Source organism: Sinohyriopsis cumingii, chromosome 9 (assembly GCF_028554795.1).
Source record: "Sinohyriopsis cumingii isolate HCF-2022 chromosome 9, ASM2855479v2, whole genome shotgun sequence".
Classification (NCBI taxonomy): domain Eukaryota; kingdom Metazoa; phylum Mollusca; class Bivalvia; order Unionida; family Unionidae; genus Sinohyriopsis; species Sinohyriopsis cumingii.
This window is the reverse complement of record NC_142969.1, coordinates 43,339,665-43,361,521: the sequence shown is the minus strand read 5'-3', so window position 1 is coordinate 43,361,521 and position 21,857 is coordinate 43,339,665. Positions and strand designations below refer to the sequence as shown.

Here is a 21,857-nt window from a genome sequence, read left to right as displayed (position 1 = left end):
ATAATGTGAAACGTCCCACAGTAATCACAACAAAATGACAAATTCTTAAAAGCTCTGCAGGGAGCCCGTAAACTACATTACTATTCGGGACCGATTATTAAACTACCTGAGATGGTAGGAAATGGTAATATTTCGGAGAAAAACATATTCGGCTCTGCAAAAACTTGACAAACCTATTCTTGCTCTAACTTCTAGAAAAATGGAACACTATAATACCACAGTATTGACTTGAAGAAACGTGTTGTATTTTTTTAATTATTTGTTTTTTTTTTTGTTTGTTTTTTTTTTAAATTTGAGAGGAACAACTTAGCAAAACAAAAACATTCTGGCTTGAAAGAATTCGTCGAATGAATGGTCGGTCCTAAACTTATGCAGGGAAAAGGCCAATACTGATGTTTTCATTTTATTTTGTTTTACACATATGTTATTGTCATTTTATTATGTACTATTGTATTGGACACGAGTTTCTGACTCATCAAAGTCCGCCACCCACCCATCCACCCACCCAAAATATATAAAAATGATCAAGAGATGACATTTATTTTACAGAATTTCGAGTACATCCGAGAGAGGAAAAAAATGTAAAAAATTTCGTAGATTAAAATACACAAAACATTTTAATGGAAAAAGTGAACGATCATATTAGTAGATTATCGCATTACTTAATGTTTGTATCGGTACATACTAAAACTGCTGCATACTTATAATTTATCAAGTTTCTATGACTTTCACTCTTTCTATTCCTATAAAAAAAAATCTTTGTCAATCGAAGTGCGTAGATGTAAATAAAACAACATATGGTGACTGATCAATATTAACGTACCATGGGCGAACAACTCTATATTATCGTGGTATTTGTATAGCTTAGGTATTGCAGCACGCACGTATTATGATAAACATAAATTTCACCTTACCTATGTGAAGGAATGTCCATCCTTGCACTGGCAGAAAATTTTCACAAAAAACAAACAAAAAAAAAACAATTAAAAAAAGAAGAAGAAAAAACCCAGAAAGGATCCAATGATCAAATTGAACACACAGATGTAATTAAAGTGTAAATTCATGAATAACAGCAGTACGAATTATTAAAAAAAAATATTATTTAACTTTTTATGAATTTTGAATGCAATATGGGCAGATAAATATAAATGCATGCACAAATGATTAATATTCTTAATATTATTATTGAAATATGACCGATTTCAAGAAAGTGTAATTGTTATTGTATTCTTCATTACGTAGGAGAAGTATGATCTTAAGCAACATTTGGTCAAAATTTGGTCGATATTGGTTACCATGGAATGAAAGTCCAAGCTTAACCTTGTCAGGACATGTACGTCATAATCGTTTAAATGACCTATAATCATGAAACATCACACGATACACTGAGTTTATTTCGAATCAATGCCAATTAAGGTATAGCAAGTTCGACCAGATTAAAAAAAAAAATGTAATCATCAATTGAATTGCATGGACTTTACTAGTACTAATATTAGTACCCTTAATCCTACCTCGTGGACACATCAAGTTGAGGCTACGACATCACAGCTAGGACTTTACAAATAGCGGTGTTCATTGTTTTTCAGTGTAAACTTATCAAAAAGTTTGCAGAGGAATTTGTGCTATAAGATAGTTGCGTCCTTACTGGCTACATCTTTACATTTGTAAACAACCGCTAGACCGCGCGTGTCCAAAATTTGTTGGAAAATCCCGTTTGTCGCGATAATATAGAGCTCGCGATAATACAGCTTTGGAGTATACGTAATTAAGTTAATAAGCAATTCCGTAAGTGTCTATGTGTGCATGTGCGTATGTGCGTATGTGTGTGTGTGTGTGTATGCGAGAGAGAGAGAGAGAGAGAGAGAGAGAGAGTTCCGATATAATTCTAGAGGAATTAGCTTCTTTACTTTTCGTTCGACATAAACTTTTATTGATAATATTACAGTTGTGTAATGATTCTGTTGATTGATATAGCAAACGAGTAGTAGGGATTTAAACACCTATGCTACGTGATTTGATTATCATGTGACCAGTTTATGCTGTATGGAAGAGTTTATTATTCGTAAATACTGCGTAATCGGGTAAAATGTTGAGTTACTAAATTTTGTAATTAAATGCTAATTGCTATGTCTGGCTAAATAAATAGTATGTCTATCATTTCGGGGCAGGTAGAGTTCTATACAAGATCACTTTATTATGGAAACGCGTGCTTCAAACAGCTACCCATTTCCGCTGGTGCACGGTTGAGCAAATTACAACCATTTAACAGGGGATACTTTCTGACCTTATGCATTAACTTTCCAAAGATCTCAAGAGGGGTGGGGGAAAGATAACCAATAAGAGACCAACCAATTAATCTTCTTCGTGGCATGCAGAGGTGTGTGTGTTTTCCATTCATGATATTTAGGATATTTTTTAATTTATCTCAGATATTTTCTTTTAAAGCTTACATGACGGATATAATAACTCCTGTATTTCCTAAAAACGAGAGCAAGAGCATTTTTTTTCTCAATCTTTTGGTAGCTGGACATTATTTTTCTACAAAACACTCAGGCAACCCAACTCCACCCGCCCTAACGAAATTTAAAAAATTGGTCTTTAAGTATTTCACACAACTAATTACTATTCCATGAAACAATCTGATTGAACTCAGATCTGCAATGTCCTACGTAGGACATGACTTTAATCAAATTGTCCCTGGAACAAAAAGGTTTGATCGTTTCTTTTATTTTTTCCCTTTGGTCTTGAGGACCGCATGAGAGATCAGTGTTTTATACTATCAACAGTATTAATCTTTTTTAAAAAATAAATAAATAATAATAATTAATTATTATTATTATTATTAGTGTCAAACTGTCACAAGCGCTTCTTGCAATTTCGCATGCATTTTCTTTTGCCACTTATAAAATGTTATTTTTGAAAATGTTATTCTAGGTCAGGTTACAGGTGTTAACAGGTATATATTGGATGGAAACACCGGTTACACATCAGCTGGAACTAATTTTCATGAGCGGAAATCACTCGTGAGCACGCAAGGGACAGGGCGATGTTCGATCGGTTGTCTTGAACCATTAACGAATAACAGGTAACATTTTAGCATATGACGCCGATAGATCAGTTATTTCAGACAAAATAATAATCTATTTATTTATCGCCTGAGATGTCATTAAAGAAGTGTGAACTTTAACAAAGAATGTAACAAACGTTACATTGTGAAAGACTGGATTGACATCACATTCACAGTTGGCTGCGCAAGGTATTAAAAAATAATAATTTTAAAAAAAGTACCCAAGAGGAAACTGAGTGACGAAGGTTCTTTCTGACACTTCATGCTGTGTATCATATTATAAAAGAGACTTCTGTAGCATGATAAACACGGCCCAGTTTCAGAACGGTAATGCATTGTGTGGAGCAGTAATTTTCAGGTTTGTCTCAGCTTTTTTTTTTGGGGGGGGGGGACAGTTACTAAGTTTACGAGGATAATTATATTGCAGTCATTGACTGTAATTAGCTACAATTATAACAAAAGTTCGACTCGAGAGGACACTTTCAGTCTAATCTAGGTGTGCAAATCGAAAGAGCGTTCTTCCGAATAAAGTTGAATTTTGCCTCTGTCAGAAACATACTTGCAAGAATTGCCCAGCTAAAACATATGAATCGAGTATTTTGTCATAAACCGTATTTTGTTTCAAAAACCGTATGAAATGAAATACAGCCTAAAACCTGAGATACTAGTCATGAATTTGACATGATTGTACACATGTGAATATGACGGTAATGATTTGGTCTTGTCACATATCTGGTGAATGAGGGGACATGTTCAAGTTATTTTTCTTTGAAAACCTGTACATTACTTCCTGCTATTTTTTTAAAACCAGAGTTTCACAGAAGCAGAAAAATTAACAAGTCACTGCCAGTTTGTGAATAGTTTTATTGGGTTGAATTTATTAAAAAAAACCAAACATTTGTTGTTGCTTTACTCCAAGATTTGATTGAAATGAGATGTGAGTGAAACCAACATTTTCAGTCCTGTGTAGTTCAGTATGGCCAGTTTCATGCTGGTTTGCCATAAAATTAAATCCACTTGCTTACTTTAACATGAGCTGTTTTGGGATGACCTTCAAGTGTGCTTCTAGTACTGCAAGTGCAGTCCTCTAATGTCTTAAAAACAATAAGTATTACTCTCAGTAATTTTACTTAGGGAACAGTTTTACATTAAAAGGTGTAGGTATTCGGTTTCATTCTAGTCGTGTATAGGGTGTCAAAAAAGAAATCATAAATAAGCACCATTTTGTACAAAACATGATCAGTTACTGCTGAACACACATTGTAGTTCTCAGAACTTTTGGCACTCATTATCATTTTTTTTTTTTATTGTTTTCAAAATTAAACTTGCATCAGCCACCTGTGGATTCTTCTAAAATATACACTGGGTCTATGTCAGATAGGCACCTTTACCAATTTTAAATGAAACGTGCATGAGCCATCTGTGGATTATTTTAATTATACATCAGGACTATGTCACATAGACACATTTATTGATTTTAAATGAAACTTGCATCAGCCACCTGTGTTTGGATTCTTCTGAAGTATGCATCTGTTTAGACATGTAGAAGATACCTTTACTGATTTTAAATGAAATATTGATTGCTGTTCTAAAATTTGTTACTCAAGTAGTTTTTTTACCAGAGTCTGTTCACTCCTAATTTTTGAGTAATCAGCACTTTATTTGTCATCAGAAGACTTCCAGGTGAAAATTAATGATTGTAATGGATTTATACAATGGCAGACACATCAAAATCGTGGTCTAATTATTACTATTACAGGGCAAAGTTCCAATTTTTTTCCAGTATGCAGATCCTTCATTGTGACATCATAGTGTCATGTTCAATCTGGTATACACTGATCACACCTCTTTCTTGGCCTCATTTAAAAGTGTCAACATACTATAACATTAATTTTGTCTTATGTATCTCTCCTGATCATCCAAACAATATTGTTGATGAGGAGTGAAATAAATAAGCACCAGTTAAAAAACTGTAATAAAATTCTCAAAAAGGATACATAAAGAGAAGGTACCAAACACCTACATGACCTGTGTGACATATACTTTTTTTTATCAGAAGACCAGTTTTTGCTGTGTCCCAGTTGTCTGCATATTGCTAATATCTTGCGAAAACACAATTTTCCCTTATTATGCATACATGTCAATAAGAATTTCTGAAATTTCACTTGCATATTGTTGCACATTGGGCATGTACTTGTGGGTTTCCGACAACTTTTGCTTCAAGTGACTATTACTTTTGATGCAAACAATTGTATGTTCCTTTTAATTTTTGTATGCCCTCAAGATTTTATGTGAAAGGGAGAAACATTGTTTGTAGCTGTTAAATCCTAGGTTCAACACTACTTAACAAAAACTGCATCCTTTTTCTTGCTCGGAATAAAATACAGTAAATCCATCAGTATGCACGAAATGTTATGTTTTCCTGTTACTTTTAAGATGGGACATGCATGGTTTCTTCTGTTTATTATTTTAATTGATTTGAATTGAGCCACTAGATCTTATTTCAGTTTTGAATACCTCCCTTTTTTTCCTTTGCAGCAGAAAAGTTTCTGAAGTAACACAGTTATTAATTGAATGTCAGCTCATTATATAATTTTCTTCATTTTTTAAAATTTTCATATACATGCCTTATAGATTGATAGTTGTTTTTGCCTGAGAGTAAGTATCATGGCATATATCATGGCATCATGGGTCACCATGACTACTACTGACAGGTGTGCTATGCAAAAAATATATAAAGTGAAGGTGGGAAGTTTTTACTGATTCTCTTAAGGGATAACAAAATAATTAAAAATTCAGTCTCTGGTTTCATAAGGTGGTTTCTTGTACTGTGTGGTTCTTATGTGTGCTTGTCCAGGCACCTTGATTTGTAGATGCTTTTACCAAGGTTCCCCAATATTTTTTCACTAATAATGTAGGAAAACACTCGCTTTAGACATTCAGGATCTGGCATATCTTGTGTCCTGAGCCAGTCAACAATCAGAATGCTTATTTGAGTGACCATGTCTTGAATTAGGTTGCCTATTTAACTAGCATGTCTTGAATTAGGTTGCCCAGTTGACTGCTATGACTTGAATTAGGTTGTCCAGTTGACTTCTACATGATATTATTACATTTTCTACATATTTGTTCACAACATACTATGAAAATATTCACAAAAGCAAGATTCATAACAAAGGAAGTGTACAGCTTGCAGTTTCATATAAAGGTCCGACTTTCTAGAAAAGTTTTAACAAATTCCCAAAAATTCATTATATAACACAATTCACAAAGAACAGATATCATGAAGGAAGAACAGTTTACAGTTTCACATGCCTCTTCAGCTGAAGATTACTTCAGTAACATGGACAGCTTCCTGAGAAGATTGATATGTATAATGACAATATGTAGAGAATTTGGGCTATAAATACATATACAGTAGTCATGGTCATATGTATGGCTAGAGAACTAGAGTAAAAGTGGTTTCAAAATTGCTATCACTTTGTGCTTGCAGCATCGAGTGAACATAAATCAGTGTTTCTAAATCATGATAGTGTAAACTCTACCACCCCAACTAAATGTGGCAACTAAATCCATCTGCATTTTCATTATATCTAATGCATACGCATTTTTATACTGTGCATATTAATTATGCATTTATGTTCAAAAATAACTTTTGTCAGGATATATTAAGTTAGGTAAAATCAACATGTGGTGAAGTTTGGGGGACAGATTACATAGGATGTGTTTTTCAAGTCCTACACAAACCTGCTTTGTGAAATGCATGGTCAGCTGTTATTATTTAAGACAGGTGAGTGATATCAAGTTCACTTTAGCCTCTTGTTTATGGTTTTCTTGTCAGTATTGATTTAATTAATGGCACAATGTTTGTTTTTTATCTCTTACACTGGACAACAAATTTTTACAAAAGTCATGTTACTGAAATAAAATTAGTCAATTCTTATCAATTTTTATGTGCTGAACACGAATATGACAGTCAAATTGCAAAATTGGCTCTAGTTTTTTTGTAATCTGCAAGAAATTAATGTTTACATAACGAAATGCATTCCAATAGTAAAAGGTCAACTGTAATAGCCTACCTATAAAAAATCAAGTCATTGACTACATCTTAGATTTCTTCGCCTGTCTCTTGTACAGCTGTTCGGGAGCATCTCTGAGGAGTGTCCAGCAGTAGTCAGCCAGCATTGTAGTGGACCATTTTCCCTGGTATCTTTGTTCCATTGTTGCGATATCTTGATGAAAACGTTCGCCGTGTTCATCACTAACAATACCACAGTTGCTAGGAAAGAAATCCAAATGGGAATGAAGGAAGTGAATCTTTAGAGACATATTGCAGCCAAGTTTCTTATACTTCATCAACATGTCTTCTACTAGTTCCTTATAGTTTTCTGCCCTAACATTTCCGAGGAAGTTTGTAGAAACTAGGCGAAAAGCATTCCATGCTTGTTTCGCGTCACCTTCCAGCAAGTTGTTGAACCGGTCATCTTTGAAAAGCTCTCGAATCTGAGGACCCACAAAAACTCCCTCTTTAATCTTTGCTTCGCTGAGTCGAGGGAATTTTTCATGCAGGTATCGGAATGCTGGCAAAGTCCGGTCAATGGCTTTCACGAAGTTCTTCATCAAACCTAGTTTGATGTGAAGGGGTGGTAGCAAGATTTTCTGAGCCTCAACCAGAGCTGGGTGTTGGATATTCTTCTCTCCAATGGCTACATTCTGCCTGTGAGTCCATTCCTTCCTCATGTAGTGCATTTCCCTTGCTCGGCTATCCCACTCGCATAAGAAACACATGTATTTTGTATATCCTTGCTGCAGTCCCATTAAAAGGGCAACTACCTTCAAATCACCACAGAGGTGACAGCTGTACTTGTTATACTCAATGGAATTCAGTAGCTGCCTTAAGTTATCGTATATCTCTTTCATGTGGACAGCATACGCTACTGGAATAGATGGAAGAATGTTTCCATTGTGCAAAAGCACAGCCTTGAGACTCAGTTTCGAAGAGTCCACAAATAGTCTCCATTCTTGTGGGTCATGAGTGATTTTTAAAGCATTCATGAGGCCCTCAATATCGGAACAGAATATCAGATTACTTTCCTTTCTGAAGAAAGGCTCCAATTGCTGGTGGCGCTTTCGATATGCAGTAATTGTGACATCTTCTTCTAGAAGATTCCATTGTTGGAGTCTTGATCCTAGCAATTCTGCCTTGTTCTTTGATAAGTCCAAATCACGAATCAGGTCATTTAGTTCTTCCTGTGTTATTCTGTGTGGGGTTGATGATGCACCACAGTGAAAATCTGGATCACTGCATGCTGATGGACCAGGAGAAGAACAGGTCGACTCACCTTTGTCTTCGTCAGATGAATCAAGAGAATATTCTGCTGGAGGTTCTGGAATAGGAAGTCCCTCACCATGTGGAACTGGTCTCAATGCAGACGGAATGTTTGGGTAGACTATTCTCGACTTCTTTTGCTTCGTTATTCCGCCGGAAAGAGGAGGAACCAAGCAGAAGTAACAGTCATTTAGGTGGTTGCTTGGCTCTCTCCACACCATTGGGACTGCAAACGGCATTGATGACCTTTTGCAATTCAACCACTGTGAAAGCTGTGTTGTACATGTAGCACAGCATATATGCGGAGCCCAAGGCTTGTCTTGGTCACCAACCTTGCATCCGAAGTAAAGATGATATGCCTTCTTCACTTGAGAATTGATACTTTTCTTCTGGTTGGCAAATGTCACTTCCCCACAAATATAGCAAAAATTGTCCGCGGTATTAACACACTTTCGAGGCATTACTGTTCTTTATTGTACGTAAATGGATAAAATAATAAGTTTTATGTAACAGTAGCTTGAACTGTCTCGCACAACGTCTAAAATATTTTAAATGCTGAACCTATCTGATTGGGCTTTATATAGTACACTGCTTACGTCAGCTTCAGCAGCCGCCTGGCATTAGTATAATAGGCCTACACATGTATAGTACACTGCTGACGTCAACTTACTTCAGCAGCCGCATGGCATTAGTATTGCATTGCATCAGAAAATGATGCAATCAACTGTGGATGATGTGAGCATGATGGTATTATGCAATGTTACATCATTATTCCTGATGTTGCTGCAGTCCTACTGGAGAAATTTACACAGTGAAACATAGAAAATGAGGTATATGAATATCTTCAAAACGAGAGCCAATACAAATTTTTCACGGTTATATTCGTGTTCGGCACACCAAAATACTACAGATTAGGGCCTTTTCAAGTCAGTAATGATTTCACTGTTGACCAGTGTTATTAGGAGTTACATAAGACCAGCTGGTTCACAATTCCTGAAAAAGCTATGGGGTTAAGTTGCATTAAAAACTGGCAGTCTGATTATATGGCTTTAAATCCTAATGCTAATGAACTAATTTAATTCAGGCCAGTTAGATCTGTGGTAATTTTGCTTGTCATTCATGATGTAAATATTGATTAAAGGATTTGTTTTCATAAGTGTTCCATGTAATCTTTCAACATAAATGTAGTCTAATTTCATGCTGTCTGCCTGCTGCTGAAGTAGTGTAACAGTTATAGCTCTGCAAGACCAAATTACTACCTGTACCATATCTGTTGATATATTATTATAAATTTATGGAAAATCTCTGTAATCTTCACACGGAGAAAAAATGTCATTGACATGTATGTTCTCATGTGCCTTGTTTGTTTTCTTTAAGGAAAAAGAAAGAAATGTTTATCAGGGTCACTTGAATCATATATCTTATATGTTTTTTTTTTCTTTGTTAGGTTCACAATTGTCTGTTATCACAGGTCAGCGACACATCACATTTTGAACAATATTTAAGAACATTGAATAAATGATGATAATTTGCAAGATATAGGAGCAGTGTGATTGTCATTTCAACTGATAAATGCCATCAGCCTGTTGTTTAATATTTACATTGCTGGGTGGGATATGATGTGACATCTCTGTGGTGTGATGCCCTAATGCCGACCTTCACTATAAACTGCAACACTACAGACATCATATCAGTATGACTGAAATTTTTTTAAAGCTATGTTAAAATTCCAAATCACATGCACACACGCACACACACACGTGACTACATTTCGAGGACCATAAGAAGGAATGAAAGTATATGTTTGAAATTTGAAAGTAAGCTTAACTGTAAGCCAGGTAATATTTGTATCACTTCATTTTTGTTGTATACTTCTTTAAACATTATGAGGACTACTCTTACTTTACCATCATTGTGAGGACTAATTACTCACAATCAAAGACTACCATCAACCTGAGAACCTGAATATTTTTTTTTCTTATTGCGCCTGTCCTGCAAAAACATGAGAAGATATTTATTTAAAAGCTTATGAACTAATTTATCTGCAATTAAAACTGCAGACAGACAGATACACGAGCTTAAATGTTCAGATCTTATTAAAATATAAGTTTAAATTATTTTGCCAATAACAGAATCTCGGGCACTGTTTTGCAACTTTGTAACCTCTTTTATTGACACAATCAAAAATTACCATCCAGTTGGGAAATATGAAATAGCATTATAGCACAAATATGCATCAAGTCTAGATAGTGCAAAAAAAAATAAATTAGAATATCAAACATATCTAAAATGTCAATTCATCTATTAAAATAAAAAATGTGATTTCTAAAAATGTAGGTTGACACCAAAGCAACACAAATGTCATAAGTCAGTTTAAATATTAGGCAGAATAAACCGAGAAGTTAAGGAAATTGCATTCCAGTCATTTTACAGTTAATTTTTATCTTCTTTATGCCTTAAAATCATATGCCCATAATTAAAGTTATCAAAAAGATGTGTGTAAATAATAAATGAAGATAAATATGTACGTGAGAAGGAGAGGAGGGGTTAAAATGCATATATAATAATAATAATGAGGACTTTGTATAGCGCCTAATCTTTAGAAGCTCTAAGCGCTGTTAGAATGCATATATAATAATAATAATGAGGACTTTGTATAGCGCCTAATCTTTAGAAGCTCTAAGCGCTGTTAGAATGCATATATAATAATAATAATGAGGACTTTGTATAGCGCCTAATCTTTAGAAGCTCTAAGCGCTGTTAGAATGCATATATAATAATAATAATAAGGACTTTGTATAGCACCTAACTTTTAGAAGCTCTAAGCGCTGTTAGAATGCATATATAATAATAATAATGATGACTTTGTATAGCACCTAACTTTTAGAAGCTCTAAGCGCTTTACAACATTAGACAACACCTATAAGATAAAAAACATAATGATATTACAAAAACAAACACCATGAAATTAGAAAACATTAAAAAACATGCTGAGAATATTTAAGGTAGGAAACATTATTAGGTCAAGTTTGTTCTTGCAGTCAAAATAAGTGAGTTTTGAGAGCCCTCTTGAATGTGATCACTGTGTCTTTGTGTCTGTGTTCAGTGGGCAATTCATTCCACGTTGCTGGGCCCTGGTATATATGGTCTTTATATATATATATATATATATATATATATATATATATATATATATATATATATATATATATATATATATATATATATATATATGCATGTGTATATATATAGATAAATATATTATGGTTTTGAAATATTTAGAATTGAGAGAGGATAGATAGAAAGGGTGGGGATAGGTAAAATACATTGAACTGAAACATTAAATATTTCTTTTTCTAAAGGGTTCATCTGATTTGCTTTTGGAACCATTATTAAATTCACTTTTCTATTCCTAGATATGCTACCAGATTAACATGTACAGTAATGAAAGCTAGACTTTATGGAATAATATTTTGTTCTTAAGATGATTTGAGAACACTGGCTTATCCATTTGCTTAACAATAATTATCTAGGGTTTTCCTGGATTCTTCCTCCACCATTAATACTGGCTGCCATGTATAGCCTATCTTGTGCTGAAAAATGTTGTTAAACCCCATAACAACAACAACAACAACATTATTAACGTGTACAAGTATTACCTACTTACTTTAAAATAGGCAACATGCATCAAAATAATCTTTGAGCAGCCGATTGTTATGGGTCTGGAATCTCGGCATATAATGCAGCCTGCAATCTTTCCATGGTTGTGTCAGGGCTTGAAGCCCACGTACCACGAGATGTATACATTTTTCATTAAAAGAAAAAGAAGCTTGTCGAATATCCATTAAATGAAAAATTTATATGAGTGGTTTATAGTTGATACAGCGTACATACTGTGCATATATTTTATTTATATCACATGCAAATACACGTGTTTGCACTTTGAATGGTGTTTAAGATTGACTACAGGCAACTGGTATTGACTGAGTGAATGAACTACTCATATTCCTACCGAGTGTAACCACTACAGAATGCAGTATGTGCCTTTTGCTGCTATTTAAAATCATCTTCGCAATTTTATAAATTGTTTTCTTTTTAAGTTTCTATTTTTTACATTGATAAAATCAATATAAGACACATTTATGATTTAAAAATGAAAGATGGTTATAATGAAGAAAGTAGAGCACTACAAACAAATGATTAGCACAATCATTGACATGAACCCTCAGCCCATCACGTACCAGCGTATGGAAATTAGTGTTGAATATAAACCAGATGAAATGATGAACAAGCAAGAGGTAATTAAAATATTTTAATATATTTACATTTGATCTAAATCATTATTCTGCTTTAATAACAGTACTAATGACCATAAACTCTCTCTCTTTGTCTCTGTCTCTCTCTCTCACCCTTTGGTCAGCTTGAATTAACTTTTACCATCATTCATAAGTCCAGAGGCATCTTGGGATGACACAAAGGAAAAGCCTCCTGTTACCTGATCTTTTTATGGATTTTCACCTGTATCTTGACTGTGGTTCAGAGAGTGGGTTGGTGGTGGACATTTTCATATTTAATTAATAATATTCAATTTTAGAACGTTATAATAGGTTTAAGAAACAACAACTAAACATTATATACACAACATTATGGACTGCTCTGGTGGACTGGTGATTAGTGCAGGAGGTCGTGGGTTCAAACGCCGGCCGAATCATACCAAAGACTTATAAAAATGGTACTGCTGCCACGCTAGGTGCTCATCATTAAGAGGTTAGTGTTAGGACTGGTCGGCCTGGTGTCAGGATAATATGACTGGCAGGGGACATTGTACTACATGTTTGCAGCATGGTTCCCCAGTGCAGTACATCACTGTAAACTGCCACACTGCAGATATTGTAGGAATATGACTGAAAACTTGCTAAGGCTAGGTTAAAAATTCAGATCACAAACACATATCATAGTACATGTACGAGTACCACGTAACCAAGAAATTTACCATATAATGTCAACATGGTTTGTAACTTTATATCTTTGATTATATAAATCCCGAGGCAAGTGCACAGATACTGCTACAATGAATCACATTCTTTATGTTACTTGGTTTAAGTTCAGTTTCAAGGTTTTCATGCATCCCAAATTCTTGATCTCCCTCACTCCAGGTTTCTGAGTATGGAAAGCAGAAAGGATTGCAATGAAATTGTGTATTCATTTAGAAAACGGGGATTATTAATATTTGTATAGTTATTTTCATATGTCACTAGTGATTAATAAATAGACAGAATACAGTAGCAAAGTAGTTTTAATAGATATGCTGAGAGAGATTTCTCAGTTTTGAGCTTTTTATACTGTTGTCAAGTTATTTTGTTGTTGCCAGATTTTAAGTTATAATTTTCTTCAGATTAGTTGTATTTCAAAAGGGTTAATTCTTTTTTTCTCTGAGATTTAGATATACTGGAACAATTAATTTTGACATAAGATGAACTCAGTTTAATATTGTGGGATATAGTCATCACCAATTTTTGTTAAACAATCTTGGAAGTACAGATGATAGCATTAACAGTGATCTCTTTATTTTCATATGAAAGCGTGTAGTTTGTATTAAATATATTTCTGATGGTGCTATAATGTTCTGAACTATAATTATTTTAATACAAAAAAAGGTCCAAGCAATCTAGTATGATACATTTAAATAAAATGTTATAATCATGTAATTTCAACTTAAAGATATGACTAAGTGGATATCCTTAATACATGAGCTCATCTTCCAATATAGATTATCACAGGGTCTTGCAATTAGTTGTTTGTGGTAACCATTAAGAAAGAAATTCACAGCCTTAGTCTTTTTCTGATCACATTTGCTGTGTTTATTAAAGCATTGCACATCAAATTATTTTAAGTGCTAAACTCCAGGGGCAAGAAGTTTAATATATTATCTTCACAAAATTCTGCTGTTATGTAAATTTAATTTGCAATGCTTGTTATTTTTTTTTTTTTAATTTTGTATTTCATTACATGCTATTGTTGTTATTGTAGGGTTTAACGCCATTTTTCAGCACATGATAGGCTATACATGGCGGCCAGTATTAACAGTGGAGGAAGAACCCAGGAAATCCCAGGAAAGAACCACCAACCCTCAAGAAGCTACTGGCAAGCTTTCTCACATACCCACATTGGCCGAATCTGAGACTCGAACCTATGCAGACAGAGGTGAGATGGCAGTGATCCGTAACGGAGAGTGCTCTCAGCCACTCGGGACCCCCTACATGCTATTGTAATGTAACATTGTATGTTGCACTTAACCTTGTCCAAAATTGAGTTCATCTTCTGCTTGACCTGAACTGACATTTTTTAAATTTTATTTTGTAAACAAATAATACATAGCTAAAATATTCTCTATTTGTAAGGGCTTAATATCAGGATCATTATTAACAGAAGAAGTAAATATGTTTGTTTGGGTCTTGGTCATGGTTTTGAAATTCCCTTAGTTTATTTCACATAGTCCAGGTTCTGCTTTCTAATAATAAATAACATTTTTATTTTGTAAGCATCAGGATAATTCTAGAAGGTTATTGTCAATTAGGTAGTAGGTTTTGTTTTAGAAAATGCTAATAGTGACCTGAGGTCAAGTAGAGTACTATGAAATTTTGTAATTGAGAGGATTTTTCAGTCATGCTTTAAGATCTAGCACTTTCAAGTTGAATTATAAGTTGTGTTCATTATTTTATTTCGGGCTGGAATCTTTTTCTTCAAATTATTGAATTCAGGTGATTATTTTCTCTGGAAATACAAAAGTGCTCTGACAAAAATCTTGGATATAGACGGTCACTGGAATACATAGTGAATTCAAACCTAGAATTATCCTGCTGTGATTGAAAAAAAGACTGTTGGAATGTGAACACTTTACAAGCTACTACAGACACAGCAACACCCTCAGTTTTGGATTTAACTTATTCAGGCCTTTAAATTTTTAGGACTTGTGTCTGTAATTCTAGGATTATTTGGGATTTAATTCATAATACCATAAGATCTTTTTAATTACATTTTCACTTTGCATTCTAGGGAAATAAATTATTTGTAGAATTTTACAAAGCTTATTGCATTTCACTCTTTCTGTTACTTATCTTACGAGCATAGACTTGTAAGAGAGCTCTTCTTCTTCTCCCTCCTGTGAACCATCATCCAGAAGATCTTTAATAACATCTGTAAGAATAAATCTTCAAAATATATAATATTTTATATTAAATAAATTGTAAGAACTGGATACTTGCCTGCTGTTTTCAATATCAAAAATGCTATAACAAAGTAAATAAACCTGGTATGTGTCTTATATCTCGCTATGATCTGACCTTTAAAATTGGGACCTAGCAGATATGTGAAAATGGTGAGCTGTAATGTATATTTGCTTGTGGTTTCATCATCATATTTCGTGAAGCTAAGAAAACTTCATATTGGATGCGTAAAACACATCAGACAGAAAATGTTTTGCTGTGCATGACACTCTGTCTAGCTATGATACATATCTGGGTTAAATGTCAGCAAAAGGACATATCAATGGATAAAACAAAACTGCAGAATAATCAGACAGACTCTGGATAGCACAATGACAACATCATCCTTCCAGTGATTTTTAATAATAATGAGAAACGTTGGATTGCAATGCCAAGAAAAAATTGTCAGTATGTAAAATGAGGTCATTAAAATCAAAGTGATTATATTTAAAATAATTAACTGGAATGCCATTTATTCAAGCTGAATGTCATTTTTACCTAAACTTTATGCTATACATCATTTCATTATTTGAAGGACCATTTATCAAGCCCGGTGTTGATATCTTCCAAGGAGTCGGGATAATCAGTATTTGGTTGCATCAACAACCCATTCACGTTTTTACTAGGCAACAGAAGTTAGAAGCATTATAAGAAACTGCTGCTAAGGTACCAGTCAGTCATACCATGTAGGGCATCACCCCTGATACATACTGGTGGAGGGTCCATGTACTGCCTGAACAATCACTGATCTATAACATAACCTATCGGCAGTCAACAACAAGGACACGTTTTCAAGAATCTCATACAGTCTATATTGATAAAACTGCTCAGATTTAATTCTGTGTTAATCATACAAAATTTACTCTAATGCCTTTCTTCTTACAGAAGTATATACAGTTAAAATCAGGTATTTTTTTCTTCAAAATGTGTTTTAACAGAGTGGTTAATAACTCTTGGTGGTCCAAAAAAAACCCCAAACTAAACTACTTGATTCTATCTGGATATACTTCCAGAAGTAAAAAGGCGTAATGGTAATTTCACTATCACCAAAGCAATTAGACAACCAGACATGTATACAGCAGATATTATTTAGGAAATGTGTGTGTGATTTGAATTTTTAATGTAGCTTTAAAATATTTTCAGTCATATTGCAGTGATGTCTGCAGTGAGAAAGTTTATAGTGATGTCTAGCAATAGGCATTATGCTACAGACATGTAGCATTTTGTCCCACCCAGTCACACAGCACCGGCCTAAGTAAATGTGGGGCTCGATTCGGATCATTTTGGTGGGGCCCCCTGGATTTATGCACGCGATCCCTTGTGAACAAGGTATTTAAAAATAATCTTTAAAACAAGTTTTATATGATGTTGAACTTAATTTTTTTATGATATTGAACTTAAAATTGGTCCCATCGGACTAAGACTGACCCTGCAGTCACATTATCTTGACACCTGGCCAACCAGTTCTAGCACTAACCTCTTAATGCTGAGTGCTAAGCGAGGCAGCTGCTAGTACCATTTTTATAAGTCTTTCCTATGACCCGGCTGGGGTTCGAACCCACAATCTCCCTCATCTGAGGCAGACACTCTAACTACTAGGCCAGCAGTACAGTTTGTTCAGGAAGACAATTATCAGCCCTAATCCCACTATACTTACCATGGGCGAAAACATACACAGTAAGACTAGGGTAACAGTGTTATGTTGCACAGTTAGCAACCATAATACTATAGTAGGCCATCATTCAAGCATTAATTTCTAATTTTGGAAACAGTAATGCAGGCAGTGCTTTTAAAATTAAGTACTTTACTACTTAATGGGGACTTCAATGGGACAACTACTTAATTCAAAACACCATTTAAGATTCAAATAAAGCTAATCATAAAAACATTAAATACTGCATATGTAATAAAAACTATGCACTAATCATTTGATTCTGTAGATAGCATTGATAAGGAATCTCAAGAAAGAAACAATCATGATACTGTTTTGACAAGGTATGCCCTCCTTACACACAGAGGCAGGGTTCTCAACAGATTTCCAAACTAAAGAGTCATTTGACAATTAATTCCAAAATCTCAAGGGCATTTTATTATATGTCTTCTCAAAGGTTGTAATTTAAAGCGTTCCTAACACTATGCTATATAAGTTTTGATATTGCAGCTATATTAATGTGCTTTATACACAAGAAATCATGGTCTAAAAACCGCAGATACAATAACAGTTTCATCCCACCCCATTTTGATGATGCACTGTTTTGAGTCAAAGTCATAAACTCCCACTTCTCATGAGAATGAATCTCTCAGTGACTTGCCATAAAAATCTATAACACTGATTATCCTGTTTTGAATCAGTAAAGTTCTCATCAAAATCCTTAGAAACTATTTCAATGAGGCAAACCAACCTCTGCCTACAACAGTCAGCTACTAAACATGTGTTGGCAATGTGACAGACAGTGGACACCTACATCAGTAACACTGTTCAGAATACTGTAATGAAATCTTAAGTTCCATGAGGAGCTGTTGTAACCGATTTTCTTAGGTGGATATTTGTTACTGTAAATACCTTTATAATACATTTCATAGCTGTATCAGTGTACTTTATATCTGATTTAGGGGCCTTGAGTGGCCAGTGTCTAAAGCATTCACCATTCCTGATCACTGCCATCTCACCTCTGTCTGCATCGATTTGAGTCTCAGGCTCGGCTAATGTGGGTACTCGAGGTAGCTTGCCAGCAGCTTCTCTTGGGTTGATGGTTCTTCCTAAGGGTACTTGCTTCACCAGTTATATTTACCGCCATGTATAGCCTATCTTGATCTGAAAAATGGATTAAATCCTTAAAAAAACATTTGTTATGTATGAAAGTACTATGATCTTAAATCTGATGATAAAAAGCAATTTTACTTTAAAAGTCAGTTTCCAATAATCCTTTAACAGAATCTTGAAATTTAACTCAATCTGACCTATATACTCTAGTTCCTTTGAAGATAATCATGATAATGGTAAGAATGATAATAAATTGAAATCAAAATCTTCTCCTGTAACTTTGTCTTTTGTCAGTGATTATCTGCACTTCTTGAGGAATGAGTCATGATGGATGCATATGCACATTGCCCATTTTCTTTTTTTAAACGGGTCACAAGCTAAATCTGATAGGCTATTTTTTTTTCTAACATGTAAGCAATTTTATTGTAATACCATCATGATTTTCCCGAAATTTTATTATTTTTGCTTTCGAGACAAAATCTCTTCCCAATCAAAATTATAATAAATAAAAGAAAACCTTTAGGAATGTTAAAGTGAGTTTTTATCTCATTTTTCTGGTAAATTTGAGTTTTTTTATGCACTACTGTTGTTACTTTAAAACACTGTTTTCTACTGGAGCATATATTATTACGGTGGCACATGGGGTATAGTAGACTTGTGTGAAGGTGCGAAGTTTGACAAATCTGAACTCGGGTAGTTTGGGAGCCATATATATATGGATGGCATCACCAAGATTTGTATGTGGGGACTATATATATATATATATATATATATATATATATATATATATATATATATATATATATATATGGTCAAATATCACGTAGCTTTGTGCATGGATAATACATGTAGATGTTAATGGCACAGGACAGTGATGTCTTCTGATGTCCAATCTAGGCCAACTATTAATCATGTGCTAATAATAGCAGGGAGATAGTAGATGTAATAGTCCATAACTCTGTATCACTGTAACAGAACATCAGTGAAACAAATATTACAACAGACTTATTTGCCCAAGAAAGCTGTTGTCAACACTGTACGTTGATGTAAGCAATATTATGGCCATTAATTATAGTTGCAGTCTCACAGCCGACTCATAGCAGTGGCGATGCTGCTGACTACCATATATATGTATGGGATAGTCCTAATTCAAATAAAGTTTGTTAGCGCTTAGTGTGGAAGTGTAGAAGCATAAATGGCAATATGCAGAGTTTTCCAAATTTGAGAATTTTCTGCAGGAATATATGTGTTGATGTGAAAGTGCTCTGACATATCAAATGCTGACATAGCCATCCCATTCAATAACAGCAGGTTCCACTAAATCGAGCTTAAACTATAGTCTAAATATACTTCCCCGTTTGTTTGTAACCCCACTCCAATTTAAAAAGTAAAAGGCACAAATGAGATTAGAGATGCTCAGAACTTTATGTTTTTGTCTCTTAATACTCAGACCAATCTGGATAGAAAAGCAGTGATGAGATAAGGACCTCCAACCAGCATAGTCCTGAGAATCCCTAGGTCTTACTTTAGCTGATTAGTTCATTAGAACGTGATTTTGGAACACTCCTGCTTGTGAGATACCAAGTCAGGATTCAGACTATAGTAACCAAGTTTGCTTATCAATGAGTCTGTCATGTACAGAGCCTTATTTTCTGTTGGGGGATATATTGTTTCATCAAGAGTGAGAACTGTACTAGTTTGAAAGGGACCAACCATTTACTTTTCAAGGGTATCAGGTACTGACACAGGGGTATTCCATTTTCCTTTCCTTGCCTATCTGACTTTTTTTAAAATTTTCTTTTTCGGTCTTTCTTTTAATAAAAAAACAAGAAAAGCACAATATTCTTCTTGTACTATAAAGTTCATTTTGCTCTGTTTCTCTCTCGACAATCAAGTTGAAAATGAAATGGAGAGAGAGAGAGAACCAGTTCTTTAATGACCAACTCTTATGACATCAATGTGAACTGTTTTGACATGGGAATATAATAATCAAGACCTTCGCACAGGGGCTCGTATCATTACTTACAATTTCACTGTTAGTCATAATATTTTTTTATCCTATGTGTATGACTCATAGTTAAATATAAGCAATGATATGAGGACCTGTGTGTGCATCATTGGTGGAACCACAGGAGCTCGTATCATTGCTTAAAAGTGACCTGTCATACATGTACTATATAATAACTATTTATTATATAGTATATGTATGATAGGTCAATTTTAAGCAACTATACGAGCCCCTGTGGGTGGAACTGGATACAAGCAAGTTGTCACAGATGATAACTAATGAAAGAATGAACAGCTCTTTTGGACGAATATAATAAATAATTTTATAAAGAATCTATTTGTTTCTTACCAGTTTGATCCAGTACATCTTGCCATCTTCCGAGAGTTAGGTGCATTAAGTCTCGAAGCAGTAAAATCCATGTACACACCAAATCACACGCCACAAATACCGCACTATATCAGCTGCACCGGGCTTCATATCACACACTTTCTGCTGGCATCACCAGTTTACCATTTTACAAAATTATTTCTTTTTAAAAATCACTAATAATACTAGTAATTATTTTATGAGTCATATTTATAGGTATACAAAATTTACAGTGACACTGCATAGAAGCGATGTTCTCATTGGATGACAAATAATCAGAAGTCATCGCCTTCTGATTGGCTAAGCATTTGCACACCAGTCTACAGCCCAAGGAGGGTCACAAATTGTGTGAACAATACACACAGAGTGTAACTGTCTGTCAGACATAACCGACTTCGTGAGGACTTTCACAATAATGCGTAATTCATCTCTTATGATTATTCTCAACCATTTGCTGACGAAATATTTTGAGGACTGGTGTGTAAGTCCTCACAATGTAGTCCAGTCCTCAAGATGTTGGTTTGCATTCAAACTCGGGTCCTCATAAGTATACCAAAACACACACACACACACACACACAAACAAACTCATTTAATTTTCATATAAACATACGTAATTCAATTAACTTTAATGTCATACATTTTTGGCATTTACAAGTCATAATTTTTTTTTAATACACATATTTTCATTATTTTTTGGTCTCCACTTCGAATTTAAATTCAAAAAAGTTCATATATTAGTCAGTATCATGTAAGTCTGCAATTACCTAAATTTCCATAGGTTTGACTTACCCGGATGTTTTGGCCAAATGTAAATAGGTGAAAGTGTAATATATTGAATTCTGGAGTTAGAATAAAAGTCATGTCTTGCATCAATGAAAAAATGATCCCAGTTAAGGCCAGGTGAAAGTTAGCTCACTTGCTTGTGACATCCTCCTGATCCAGCCTTTGTAAGGACTTCATAAGGATGCACACATGATGGGTCCGATAGGGTCTTTGGACTTGTAATGTCGACAGTAAAATTGCAATCTTAAAAAAATTAGACTTATTAGCCAATGA

The 21,857-nt window shown here is 34.4% G+C and overlaps 1 protein-coding gene across 1 annotated transcript in view; it reads left to right on the top strand.

Annotated features, from left to right (window-relative positions):
- The first annotated feature begins 2,979 nt into the window (after positions 1-2,979).
- Positions 2,980-21,857, top strand: part of LOC149791642 (unconventional myosin-Ib-like) — a 62,974-nt gene continuing 44,096 nt past the window's right edge. The window contains exon 1 of the mRNA XM_089969238.1: positions 2,980-3,085. The gene's annotated coding sequence lies outside the window, so the exon portion shown is untranslated. The remainder of the gene's footprint in view (positions 3,086-21,857) is intronic.